This window comes from Heptranchias perlo, chromosome 20 (assembly GCF_035084215.1).
Source record: "Heptranchias perlo isolate sHepPer1 chromosome 20, sHepPer1.hap1, whole genome shotgun sequence".
Classification (NCBI taxonomy): Eukaryota; Metazoa; Chordata; class Chondrichthyes; order Hexanchiformes; family Hexanchidae; genus Heptranchias; species Heptranchias perlo.
In genome coordinates, this window is record NC_090344.1 from 6,046,472 (window position 1) to 6,059,844 (window position 13,373).

Genomic DNA, 13,373 nt, shown 5'->3' on the forward strand with positions numbered 1-13,373 from the left:
TGCACATTCCCAGTGCTTCTTTTGGGGTGTCAGAAAATCAGTAATCTGTCGCTGTCGTTGTTGAAATTGAGTTTGCCGCACAGATCCAGGTCATTTGACCCAACGGGTCTGTGCCAGCCTTTCGGCTTCAACACAAGACTCCTCCCTTCCTCCTTCACTTGCACACATCTGCACATTCTTCCATTCATTTCGCCCCCGTGTGTTTGTCTCGTTTGCCATTTCATGTATCGATGTTATTTGCCTCAACGACTCCTTACGGCAGCGAATTCCACATTCTTGCAACTCTTTGGCAAAGAAGTTTCCCATGAATTCTCTATTGGATTTATTAGTGACTATCTTATATTGATAACCAATAGTTTTAGAGTCCCCTACGAGTGGAAACATTTTCTCTACGTCCACCCAATCAAACCCTTTCATTATCCAAAGACCTCCATCATGTCAGCCATCAGCCTGTTAAATCTTTCCTGAAAGGTATTATCTTTCAGTTCTGGCATCATCATTATTTTCACCTTCGCCAATTTCTCGATATCCTTTTTATAATAGGGAGACCAGATATGTTCACAGTGCTCCAAGTGTGGTTTAACCAAGGATCTCGGACGACAGGTACACAAACCACTAAAAGTGGCGACGACATAAATAAAAACAAGCCAAGCACTGGGGTTCATTTCCAGGGGGATAGAATTGAAAAGCGGAGAAGTTATGTTAAGCATGTATAGTCTCCCTGATAAATACTGAGGCAAAGTAACTATTCAATATTCCAGCCATTTCACTGTGAGTATATCTTGTGTATCGCTTGTTGGCCCTATCCCTATCCTGATGTTATTGACGTTTCAGTGCAATAATTGACTATTTCTTGATAATTTAATCTTGTATTTCCTTTCTGCTTTCCTGATTGCTTTTTGACATCCTTCCTAACATCTTCATTTCCCCTTTATCATCCTTTCCTTTATTGTCCATGTGATTCGAAGATGCCTTTGTTTAATTTCAATTTTACCCTTATCTCTTTATTCATCCACAATGTTTCATTATTGACTATTTGTTGTTTTCTTTAGAGGAATATTGTTCTCTTGAACTCTATTGATCACCGTTTCAAATATTTCCCAAAACCTGTTCTCCATCTGTGTCAAGATTTTTCCAAGTTCACCTTCCGAGGAACCAATCTCACCCCATCAAAAATAATTTGTTTCCAATCTATTAATTTGGTCTTTGTCTTACTTATGTCTCTCTCAATCTTTTTCGGTGGAGGGATTGAGGTAGGGAGTTAGTTTGTGAGTGAGTGAGGGTGGGATGGAGGGAGTGTGGGAAGGATGGAATGAGGGATGGATAGAGTGAGGGATGGATAGAGTGAGTGAATTAGCGTGTTCGTGAGTGTGCGAGTGACTGAATGAGTGAGAGCGAGAGGGAGGTATGGAGAGCAGGCAGGAGTGATAAAATTACAAAAGAGAGACAGGCAGACAAGAGAGGAATCACTGCTGGATCTAGTAATGGGAAATGAAACGGAGGAGATAGAAGTAAGTGTAGGCGAATATCGAGGCACAAGTGATAAGGTTTAAAATAATAATTGAGAAAGACGGCCACAAGCCTATTGACAGCACTCTGCGAGCATCCGCGGGCCAAATAGAAGCTTTCAGCATTTTCCACTTTTATTTCCTGGCGACGTCACACTTTCGACACTCACAGCTTCTTATTTCATGGCCAGGATGCAATTTACACACTTTCCCTTTCGTTAAGTCCCACTTCTGTTCCGTAACCTTTAAATGAATCTATTGACTTAACAAATATTACAGTCACTTCACACACTATCTCCTCCTGTCCGCTCTTGCTAAATGCCTGCTGGATGTTTATTTATTACATTGATTCGATATTCTGTGCACTTCAATATATGGCACTGAGAGCATGATCTTGTGAAACTGCACATTGACCCTGGTGTTTCTTGTGTTGACTGTAACGATGTAAAGAGCTGGGGGCAGAGCAGAGTGAGAGAGCATTTGACTGCAGCTGGGCAAAAGTCTGGTTGAAATTCAGGTGTCGTTTGTCTGGTGCTTCATGTTCCGTGTTCTGTGGTAAGGATGTGTTCACTGAAGCTTAGTGACAGTGCTTTCCATATTGGGTTGTGCATCGCATCTGTACACAATAGTGTCACTCACTCTATTCATGAAACATTACTGATTGCCCGAGTGATTTGGCTCCCTGAATAACTGATAAAGCTTCTTTTCATGTTGGTTTTTCAACATTGATCACTGCCAAGTACTGAGCTCCGTCACCTTGTGTGTGAAAGAAGCGGGGCTGGTTGTGGGGGTGTAGTTCAGTGGCAGAGCATTTGACTTCAGATTAAGAGGTATTTGGTTCAAATCCAGGTACCCCTTTGCATTGTAATTGCTTATCGTGTGATGCGTCGGGTAAGTGTACCCTCCCTGCAGAAGCAGGATTGTTGCTCATGTTCTGTTACGTTATGCCGACAGCAGTTGAGAAGTCCACTCATCTCGATTGTTCCATCCTGATGTTTACGCTCCACATGAGTCTCCTCGCTCCCTACTTCATCTCACCCGATCACCCTGCCCTTTACTTCATCTGCTTATCTTGCTTCCCCTTTAAAGCATCTATGCCATTCGCCTGAACTATTCCTTTTGCTGGGAGTTTCACATTCTTACCAAACTTTCGGTAAAGATGTTTCTCTTCAATTCCGATTGGATTTATTAGTGACTAGCTCATGTTTATGACCTCTCGTTTTTGTCTCCCTCACAAATGAAAACATTCTGACGACGTCTACCCTACCAAACCCTTTAATTATCTTAAAGATCTCTATCAGGTCATCCCCCAGTCTTCTCTTTTCGAGAGAAAAGAGCTCCAATCCGTTGAGCCTTTCCTGATAAGTATTTCTTGATAAGTCCGAGTTCTATTATCATCCTTGTTAATCTTTTTTGCTGCTTTGCCAATTCCTCTCTAATCTTCTTATAATCTGGAGACCAGAACTTTTCACATTACTTCAAGTGTGGTCCAACCACGGTTCTATTCCTGCTTATCATCTAGTTTTCAATTGTATCCCTTAGTGGTCTCAGCCGGGATCCCTGTGGAATACCACTTCTCATCTTTTGTCAGTCTGAGTAACTGCCCTTACCCTTACTCGCTGTTTTCTGTTTTGTAGCCAGCTTGCTATCCATTCTGATACTTGTCCACTGACTCCACATCCTCAGACCTTAGATATGAGTTTATAATGCTGAACCTTATCGAAGGCTTTTTGAAAATCCAAATTTATTACGACTGCTACATCAGCCATGTCTATTCTTTCTGTTACTTCTTCAAAGAATTCAATAAGATTGCTCAAGCATGACCTTCCTTTCTGAAATCCGTGCTGTCTATTATTTATTATAATTTAGTTTTCTAGATATTTTTTCTGTTGCATCATAGAGTAATCATTCCATTGTCTACACTAACACCGATTATAAACTCACTGTTTTGTTGCTCCCTGGGCTTGTTCTATCTCCCTTGTTTTATTTTAGGAATAAGATTGCTGTCCATCAGACCTCTAACAATATTCCCTTTTCTAATGAATGTTTACACATATGAAAGAATATCTCTTCTGTCGCTTCCCTAATGTCTATTAACATGCGCGGCTGCAATCGATCCTGACTGGGGGTCCTTTCCTCTCTAAGTTTGATTAGTTTATCAATTATCTTTTATGTTTTGTAGTGAAATTGCAGTTAAGGAGGAGGAGTGTGAAACATTGGATGGAATAAACATGTTGAGAGAAGAAGTATTAAGGAGATTAGCATCTTTGAATGTAGATAAATCCCCAGGGCCGGATGAAATGTATCCCAGGCTGTTAAAAGAAGCAAGGGAGGAAATAACGGAGACTCTGAACATCATCTTCCAATCCTCCCTGGATAAGGCGTGGTGCTGGAGAATTGGAGGACTGCTAGTGTCTTACCGTTATTTAAAAAGGGAGATAAGGATAGACCGAGTTATTATCAGCCAATCAGTTTTACCTCGGTGGTGGGCAAATTTTTGGAATCAATTCTGAGTGACACGTTAAACCATCACGTAGAAAGGAACGGGTTAATGAAGGACAGTCAAGATGGATTATAAGGGAAGGTCGTGACTGACTGACTTGATTGAATTTTTTGAGGAGGTAACAAGGATTGTCAATGACGGCAGTGCAATTGATGTCGTCCACAAGGATTCTAGCAATGGTCGACGGGAGTTTTTATGACTGGAAGGCTATTTCCAGTCGGGTTCCGCATGGCTCACTATTCGGTCCCTTGCTTTTCCTGGTATATATTAATGATTTTAACTTAAATGTACGGGTATGATAAAGAAGTTTGCTGAAGATACAAAAATTGACGGTCAACTTTTGTATTCTCTGCCAGCTTCTTTATCATGCCCCCTAAATTTAAGTTAAAATTATGAATATATAGTGAGGAGGAAACCTGCAGACTGCAGGAAGATATCAACGGACTGATCAGGTGGGCAGAAAATTGACAAATTGAATTCAATCCGGACAGGTGTGAGGTGATGCATTTGGGGAGGACAAACAAGGCAATGGAATACAAAATAAATGGAATGATACTGAGAGGTAGAGGACGTGAGGGACCTTGGAGTGCATTTCCTTTCTTCGCCGAGGCATTGAATATAAGAGCAGGGACGTTATGCTCGAGCGGTATAAAACACTGGTTATATCACAGCTTAAGTACTGCATACAGTTCTGATCACCATATTACAGGAAACAATGTAATTGTACTGGAGAGGATACAAAGGAGAGTGGACGAATGAGTGAATGAGTGAGTGAATGAGTGAGTGAGTGATTGAGTGAGTGAGAGAATGAGTGCGTGAGTAAGTGAGTGAGTGAGTGAATGAGTGAGTGAGTGATTGAGTGAGTGAGCGAATGAGTGCGTGAGTAATTGAGTGAGTGAGTGATTGAGTGAGTGAATGGGTGAGTGAGTGAGTGAATAAGTGAGTGAGTGGATGAATGAGTGATTGCGAGAGGGAAGCAGGGAGAGAAGACAGGAGCGATGAAATGACAAAAGGGAGACAGGCAGACAAGAGAGGAATCACTGCTGGATCTCGTAATGGGAAGTGAAATGGAACAGATAAGAGAAGTAAACGTTGGGGAACATCTAGGCACGAGCGATCACAACATAATAAGGTTTATAAATATCATTGCGAAAGACGGTCACAGTTCTGTCGCCTGCACTTTCTGACTGCATTTGACGGCCAAAAGTAGTTTATGGAGAATTTTCCACTTTTGTTTCCCGGAAATTACACACTTTGGGCACTCACAGCCTCTTATTTCATGGCTAGGATGTAAATTCTGTAATTTACAAAGTTTTCCATTCGTAAAGACCCATTTCTGTTCCGTAACCAGCAATTGGATGTATTGACTTAACATATAGAATCATAGAAAGGTTACAGCACAGAAGGAGACCATTCGGCCCATCGGGCGCGGGCCGGCTCCCTGCAAGTGCAACCCAGTGACACTCCCCCATCCTATCCCCGTAGCCCTGCAATTTTTTCCCTTCAAGTACTTATCCAGTTCCCTTTTGAAGGCCATTATTGAATCTGCCTCCACGACCTTCTCGGGCAATGCATTCCAGATTCTAACAACTCAATGCGTAAAACAATTTCTCTCTATCTACTCTGCAAGAAATCTCATGGTTTTGAAGACCTCCATCAAATTTCGTCTCAACCTTCTCTGCTCTGAGGAGAACAACCTCAGCTTCTCCAGTCTATGCACGTAACTGAAGTCCCACATCCCTGAAATCATTCCAGTAAATATTTTCTGCACCCTCTCTAAGGCCTTCACATCCTTCCCAAAGCGTGGTGCCCAGAATTTGACACAATACTCCAGTTGAGGCCAAACCACTGTTTTACAAAGGTGAAGCCCTGAGAGGGGGTGCAGAAAAAAATTACTAGCATAATTCCAGGAATGAGGGACATTAGTTACATGGATCGACTGGAGAATATGGGGTTGCTCTCCTTGGAACAGAGACGGTTTTGTCGAGTTTTGATAGAGGTATTCAAATCATGAAGGATCTCGACATGGAAGAAGGAGAGAAACTGTTCACATTGGCGGAAGGGTTAAGAACCAGAGGACATAGATTTAAGGTGATTGGCAAAATAACCAAAGGTGACATGAGGAAAAACTTTTTCACGCAGTGAGAGGTTCGGATTTGGAATGCACTGCCCGAGGATGTGATGGAGGCAGATTCAATCACGGCCTTGAAAGGGGAGCTGGATAAGTACTTGAAAGGAAAAAAAATGCAGGGCTTCGGGGAAAGGCAAGTGAGTGTTTCTAGCTGGATCGCTCTTGCAGAGAGCCAGCACGGACTCGATGGGCCAAATGGCCTCTTTCCGTGCTGTAACCTTTCGATGATTCAACTTTATGTGTTGGAGGCGATTCAAAGGGAACAGAGCGTGCCGTAAATCGACACACCTCTCAGTATCCTCGCAAGCAATGCAGTTTAAGAGCAATTAATCCTGAAACGTCTTACTTGATAACTCAAGTCGTACACTCGAAACCAATTTGGTAAAGGAAGACTAATATTGGGGACTGGAAATAGTTAGTGTACAACTTGATATTGCTGTACACTGGAATAGAAAACGAGATTGGATGGACAGAAGTGGTCTGAAAGGATGACCGATCGGCTGTGGGACGCAATGAACTTTTACACTGGCTGCACAATTGAGCAAACAGCGGCTCGTTGGTCTGGGGGTATGATTCTTGCTTAGGGCGTTTCATTGAATAATATGCAAGAAGTCCCGGGTTCAAATCCCGGACGAGCCCTCCTGTGTTGCTCATTTTAGTGAAAAGTCACCAATTGTCTTCTCACATCTTTTCAGTGTTGCTGTTGGTGGAACTGAATTCTTTCCAGACCATGTTTGAGCTCCAGTGGACTGAATGCCGAAGATTCTTCGGCGCAACACACAGAAAGCAAATAAAATGTCTCAAGATGATGAGGAGATTGAAACTGAATTTGCATTTTTCCCAATTCAGGCGGATATTGGATGGCGGGATAGAAAGCCAAGTTTGCCGATGACGCCAAGATAGGCAGCATTGTTAGCAGTGCAGATGAAAGCATAAAATTACAGAGATGCATTAATACAATGAATGACTGGGTAAAATTGTGTCAAATCGATATCTGTTTAGTCAAGTGTGAGGTCATCCACTTTGGACCTAGAAGGATAAATCAGAGTATTTTCGAAATGGTGAAAAGCTCGAAAAAGTGAAGGTCCAAAAAGACTTCGGGGTCCATGTACACAAATCATTAAAATGTCATGGACAGGTAAAAAAAATAATCAAAAAGGTTAATGGAATGTTGGTCTTTATATCTAGACGACTAGAATACAAGGGGATTGGCATTATGATAGTTATACAAAGCTCTGGTTAGACCACACCTGAAGTATTGTATTCAGTTCTGGGCAACGCACCTTCGGAAGGATATATTGGCTGTGGAGTGAGTGCAGCGTCGATTTACTAGAATGTTACCTGGACACCAAGGGTTAAATTAGGCGGAAAGTTTACACAAACTGGGGTTTACCTCGAATTTAGTCGATTAAGGGCTGATTTGATCGAACTTTTCAAAATATTAAGGGGAACTGATGGAGTAGATCGAGAAAAACTATTTCCGCCGGTTGGGATGTCTAAGACTTGGGGACATAGCCTAAACATTAGGGTCAGGACTTTCAGGAGTGAAGTTGGGAAACACTTCTCCAAAGCAAAGGGAGGTAGAAGTTTGGAACTCTCTTCCGCAAACGGCAGTTGATGCGAGCTCAATTGTTAATTTTAAACCTGAGATTGATCGATTTTTGTTAACTGAAGTTATTGAGCGATACGGGGCTAAAGCGATTATATGGAGTTCGGTCACATATCAGCCATGATCTGTTTGAATTGCGGAACAGGCTCGAGGGGTGAAATGGCATACTTATATTCCTCAGCTCCTCATTGGTGAGAATGATTCTGCATTGGCCGGAAATCGAACCAAAGTCTCCCGCATGAGAGGTGAGAATTCGACCCCTGCACAACCAATGCGCGCGTTCTTAATAGCGGCAAGTGTCCATTTGGAATCCGATCTGAACGAACATGCCGTTTACAGCTGCGGTGGCCGAGTGTTTCAAGCGTTGGACTCAAAATTCAATTGAGGTTTTCCTGCGCAGGTTTGAATTCTGCTCGCAGAGCTTCTGTTTCAAGATCACTTCAGTGCTGAAATAGATTAACTTGGAGTTAATTGACCGCATTTATCTCTCTCCCAGAATGAGAGATTCTACAGCGTGGCCGGTGCTTTTAATTAGTGTCGGATCTTCTCTTGCAAAATTTCAAGACCCGAGAAGGAATCTCTCCCAATCTGTAACTTAAATTCTGCTAGTTTGCAAAACCTGACATTTTTACTCTTTATTTTCTTTGTCTGCATCTCTCTCTCTCTCCCTGTCTCTGTCTCTTGTCTCTCTGTTTTGTCCCGATGGACTTCTCAGGCTTCCTTGAACGGCGACAGCTGATCTCACCAGCAACAATAGCAGAGAATGTGAAAGGAAAAAAAAGACTGAGACAGTAGGAAAAGGAAAGGTGCAACCCAGCTGATAAATTGGTCGCTAATGTATCCACATTCATGGATCTTCGCTCTCATAGTGAATGAAAGCAGCAATTTGAGTAAAGTGTACTTATGGTGGAGTGTAAACTATGACGATGCCGAGACAGACGACAATGTCGTTTCAGAGTAATTCATTCTGTAAAGTGTTACTTGATAATACAAGTCGTACATTCAAAACAAATTTGATATTTTTGATGTGATATAATTAGTGCAGAACTTGACATTGTACAAGAAAGCGGGATTCTATCGACAGAGCCTTCTGAAAGGATGGCGGATCGGCTGCGTGGCAGCGAAATTTTACAGTGGTTGCACGGCTCTGTTGCCAGTTGGTCTTTGGGTCTGATTCTCGCTCAGGGAGTTTCATTGGTTCAAATCCAGGATAAGCCCCGTTGTGTCCCCATTTTTAGTCAAAAATCACCAATTGGCTTCTCACATCTTTTCAGCGGTGCAGAAGGCAGGTTTGACTTATCTCCAGCAGAACATCTTTGAGCACCAGAGGACAGAATGCAAAGGGTTTGTCCACGCAACACACGGAGACGAAATGAAGATAATCTTTCAAGAAGTTGGACAGATTGAAGCCGTCACATGAATTTATCCCAATTCAGGCGATCTCATGGGTGCAGAATACAAAAGGTAAAGGATGCTGCATTGTCCTGGAAACAAACTCATGGTTTACCGCCGGCAGGCAAGGGTTTCACAATGAACCACCAATGCTCACACGGCTGCAGACTGCACGTGTAACGTTGGATACATGTCTGGAACATGCAGACTGGCAGAGTTCCGGTTTGTCCACCTCAAAAATTTCAAGAATTGCCTTCAAGCTGCACCTTAAAATCTGCTCAATCACAGAATTTGGAGATTTATACTATTTTTCTTTGCATGCATCTCGATATCTCTGTCTGCGTTTCTTCCCTCTCTGCCTTTCCCCCTGATGGACTTATCCAGCTTCTTTGAACGGCCAGACGGGTTTCTGGAACGCCCAGGTTTCCAGACTGTAGAATCTTCAGTCCATTTATTGTATTTCGACAGGATGATCTTTGCTATTTTTCCGTCTCCGTTTTCAGAAAATATAAGCCCAGATGGGATTTCATCTCCTCGGGTCCCGTCACCTTCGGCTAATGGGAATGAACCCAATCTATCATTCGGTCTTAATATCTGTATTCTCATTGCTTAAGAATAAAATTACGGGGTTACAGTTATTTTGAGGGCACATTTTAGAAATTAACACATAACAGACTTATTCGAAAACTAGAAGCACGTAATTAGCTAAAGGATAGGAGGCAGAGAGTCGTGGTGAACGGATGTTTTTCTGACTGGAGAGAAATATGCAGTGGGATCACCCAGGGGTCGGTATGAGGACTATTGCTTTTCTTGTTATATATACATGACTTGGATGTAGGAATAGGGAGTACAGTTTCGAAATTTGCGGATGATACAAAACTTGGCAACTTTGAGCATAGTGAGGAAGATAGTAGCAGACTTCAGGAGAACATGGACAGACTGGTGAAATGGGCAGTCACGTGACAGATTTAACGCCGATCAGTGTGAAGTCATGCACTTTTGGAAGAAGAACAAGAAGAGGCAGTATAATCTAAATGGAACAATTTATGGGGGGTTGCAAGAGCAGAGGGACCTGGGGGAGCATATTCACAAAACAGGGCAAGTTGATAAGGTAGTTAAAAAGCGTATGGGATATTTGGCTTTGTAAATTGGGGCATTGAATTTAAATACAAGGAAGTCACACAAAACCTTTACAAGTCACTGGTTAGCCCTCAGCTGGAATATATTGTACACTTCTGGGCACCATACTATACGAAGGATGAAAAAGGATTGAAGGGGATTCAGAGCAGGTTGACCTGGATGATACCAGGGATGAGGGACTTCAGTTATTTGGAGAGATAGGAGAAGCTGGGATTATTCTCCTTACAGCAGAGATGGTTAACGGGAGACCAAAGAGAGGTATTCAAAATAATGAGGGGTTTTGAAATAGCAAGTAGGGAGAAATTGTTTCCTCTGGCAACTGGGTCGGTAACCAAAGATCATAGATTGAAAATAATTGGCAAAATAACCAGAGAGGAATTTAAGAGATTTTTTTTTCACACGGAGGGTTTGTTAAGATCAGGAACGCACTTCCTGAAAGGGTGGTGGAAGCAGATTCCACAGGATCATTCAAAAGGCAATTGGACATGTACTTGAGGAGGACTAATTTGCAGGGTGATGGGGAAAATCTGGGGTGTGGGTCTAATTTGGACAGGACTTCGAAAAATAGCCGGCACAGGTACGATGGCCGAATGGCCTCCTTCTATGCTGTAAGATTCTATGATTCTATGATTACCTTCTGAATCGTTGGAATTGATAATATCTAGTGTTGTGGAGCCAATTAAATTATAACCATGATATTCGGCTTCTCCATTCCCTTATGAATATCGCAGATTATTATGTCCAGGCGGGGTGGGACTGAATGGTGGATAGAGTGCGGAGATTGGGATGGAAACCCAGCAGAATGAACTTGATGTCAACAGCAGGCAGTGAACCTTCTTCTCCAGAGAGGATCGTCATTTCAGTTCAGAAGGAAAAAGGTATCAAGAAAATCGGGTGAAATAGACACGGAATGAACCGGGACTGACAGCACATCCCTTTTAAACAGACACAGACACGGAATGATCCAAGACTTACAGCACATCCCTTTTAAACAGACAGAGACACGGAAAAATTCCGGGACTGACAGCACATCCCTATTAAACTGACACAGACACGGAATGATCCGTGACTGACAGCACATCCCTTTTAAACTGACACAGACACGGAATGATCCGTGACTGACAGCACATCCCTTTTACACCGATCGAGACACAGAATGATCCGGACATAAATCATAATTATGGTATATAAATTTCTCTTACGTTGACTACAAGATTTACTCGTTTTACAACGACATCACTGTCCACTTTTATTATTCGCGACCTTGCAATCTCAATACCTTCTTGGTAGGAACTGTTGCTGATTTTAGCAAACAATGCAAAAAATTCCTTCTGCCGTTTGCAGACCTTCTGGATGGACTGAATGAAAGTAACAAGATTAAACACAACGTCGACGAGGATGGGATTCGAACCCACGCGTGCAGAGCACAATGGATTAGCAGTCCATCGCCTTAACCACTCGGCCACCTCGTCGCATGCGCAAATTTGCGAAAGCTCCTTTATTCAAAATGAAAATACTGCCGATGTTGCCAAACTGAAATAAAACAGTAAATGCCGGACATCCTCAACAGGTCAGGCAGAATCTTTAGATACAGAGTTAACATTTCATGTAGATGACCATCACATGAGTATTCTATTACAATCCTGACTTGCGCCTTGCAGATGGTGGGACGGCTTTGGGGAGTCAGGAGGTGAGTTACTTCGCGCAGAATATCCAGCCTCTGACCTGCTCTTGTTGCCACAGCATTCAGCTGGCTGGTCCAGTTAACTTTCTGGTTCATGGTGACCACCAGGATGTTGATGGCGGGTGATTCCTGGAAAGATTCCAGGAATGAGGGGCTTTAGTTTCATGGATAGACTGGAGAAGCTGGGGTTGTTCTCCTTGGAATAGAGACAGCTACGAGGAGATTTAATCGAGGTATTCAAAATCATGAAGGATCCAGACAGAGCAGATAGAGAGAAACTGTTCCCATTGGCGGAAGGGTCAAGAACCAGAGGACATAGATTTAAGGTGTTTTGCAAAAGAGCCAAAGGTGACATGAGGAAATCTTTTTTACACAGCGAGTGTTTCGGATCTGGAATGCACTGCCCGAGGGGTGGTGGAGGCAGATTCAATCATGGCCATCAACAGGGAACTGGATAAGTATTTGAAATGAAAAAAAAAATACAGGGCGACAGTGAAAGGGCGGGGTGGGGTCTTGCTGGATTGCTCTTGCAGAGAGCCGGTACGGACTCGATGTGCCGAATGGCCATTTTCCATGCTGTAACCTTTCCATGATTCTATTCTGTGTGTCGGGGGCGATGCAAAGCGACCGGAGCGTGACGTAAATCGACCTGCTCATGTCCATTCTCTGATAATAAATCCTAGTGTGATGCAAAGAAGAAATACATAATTATGGTACATGTCTTTCATCTTATGCTCACCATAAGAGATACTTCGTTCACCAGTGGGCCATTGCGCACTTTGATTGAAACTTCACCGAGATCACCCCTTACACTCCCAACACCTCCGTGCAAGAAACATTTTGGGTGGCAATTCAGACTTTGCTGATTTGTGCAAACAGATGTAAGCCAGCAATGCGGAAACGCACTTCTTTGGAAAGAAGATTTTTGGGTGACGCGGCCAAAATGAACAGCTCTACTAATAGTAGCAGAGGGGGGATCCGAACCCACATAATCGAAAGATTGACTCCACCATCTTGGACAACTGCATTGCTCTCCTCCATACCAGTCTGTCCATTTCTGATATAAAAGTTCAGAGGGCTGAAAGCTTACCTCTGGTTCTTTCTCCACAGGTGCTGCCTGACCTGCTGAGTGTTTCCAGCATTTTCTGTTTTCATTTTTGTGAATTCACAATGGCTGTTTTCCTGAAAACACCCAGTTTGACCAAAGGACAAAGCTCGCACTTCACTTTCCCCACACGCTTTAAAGTCTGTCGTTTCTGAACAAAATCCCCTCCGCGACGGACATTCAAAGGACCTTTCGCTCACGGCCAACCTCCTGTCATCGACACTTTTTCACCATTCCCGCGCTTCTCATTTCTCCTCATTCCTTTTCAATCCGACATTTCCACAGACCTATTAAGATCAAG

At 42.9% G+C, this 13,373-nt stretch overlaps 1 non-coding gene across 1 annotated transcript; it reads right to left on the reverse strand.

Moving 5' to 3' along the window:
• Positions 1-11,673: 11,673 nt before the first annotated feature.
• trnas-gcu (transfer RNA serine (anticodon GCU)) lies at positions 11,674-11,755 on the reverse strand. Its single transcript has one exon. It is a non-coding gene; the product is annotated as a tRNA-Ser (tRNA).
• Positions 11,756-13,373: the final 1,618 nt, after the last annotated feature.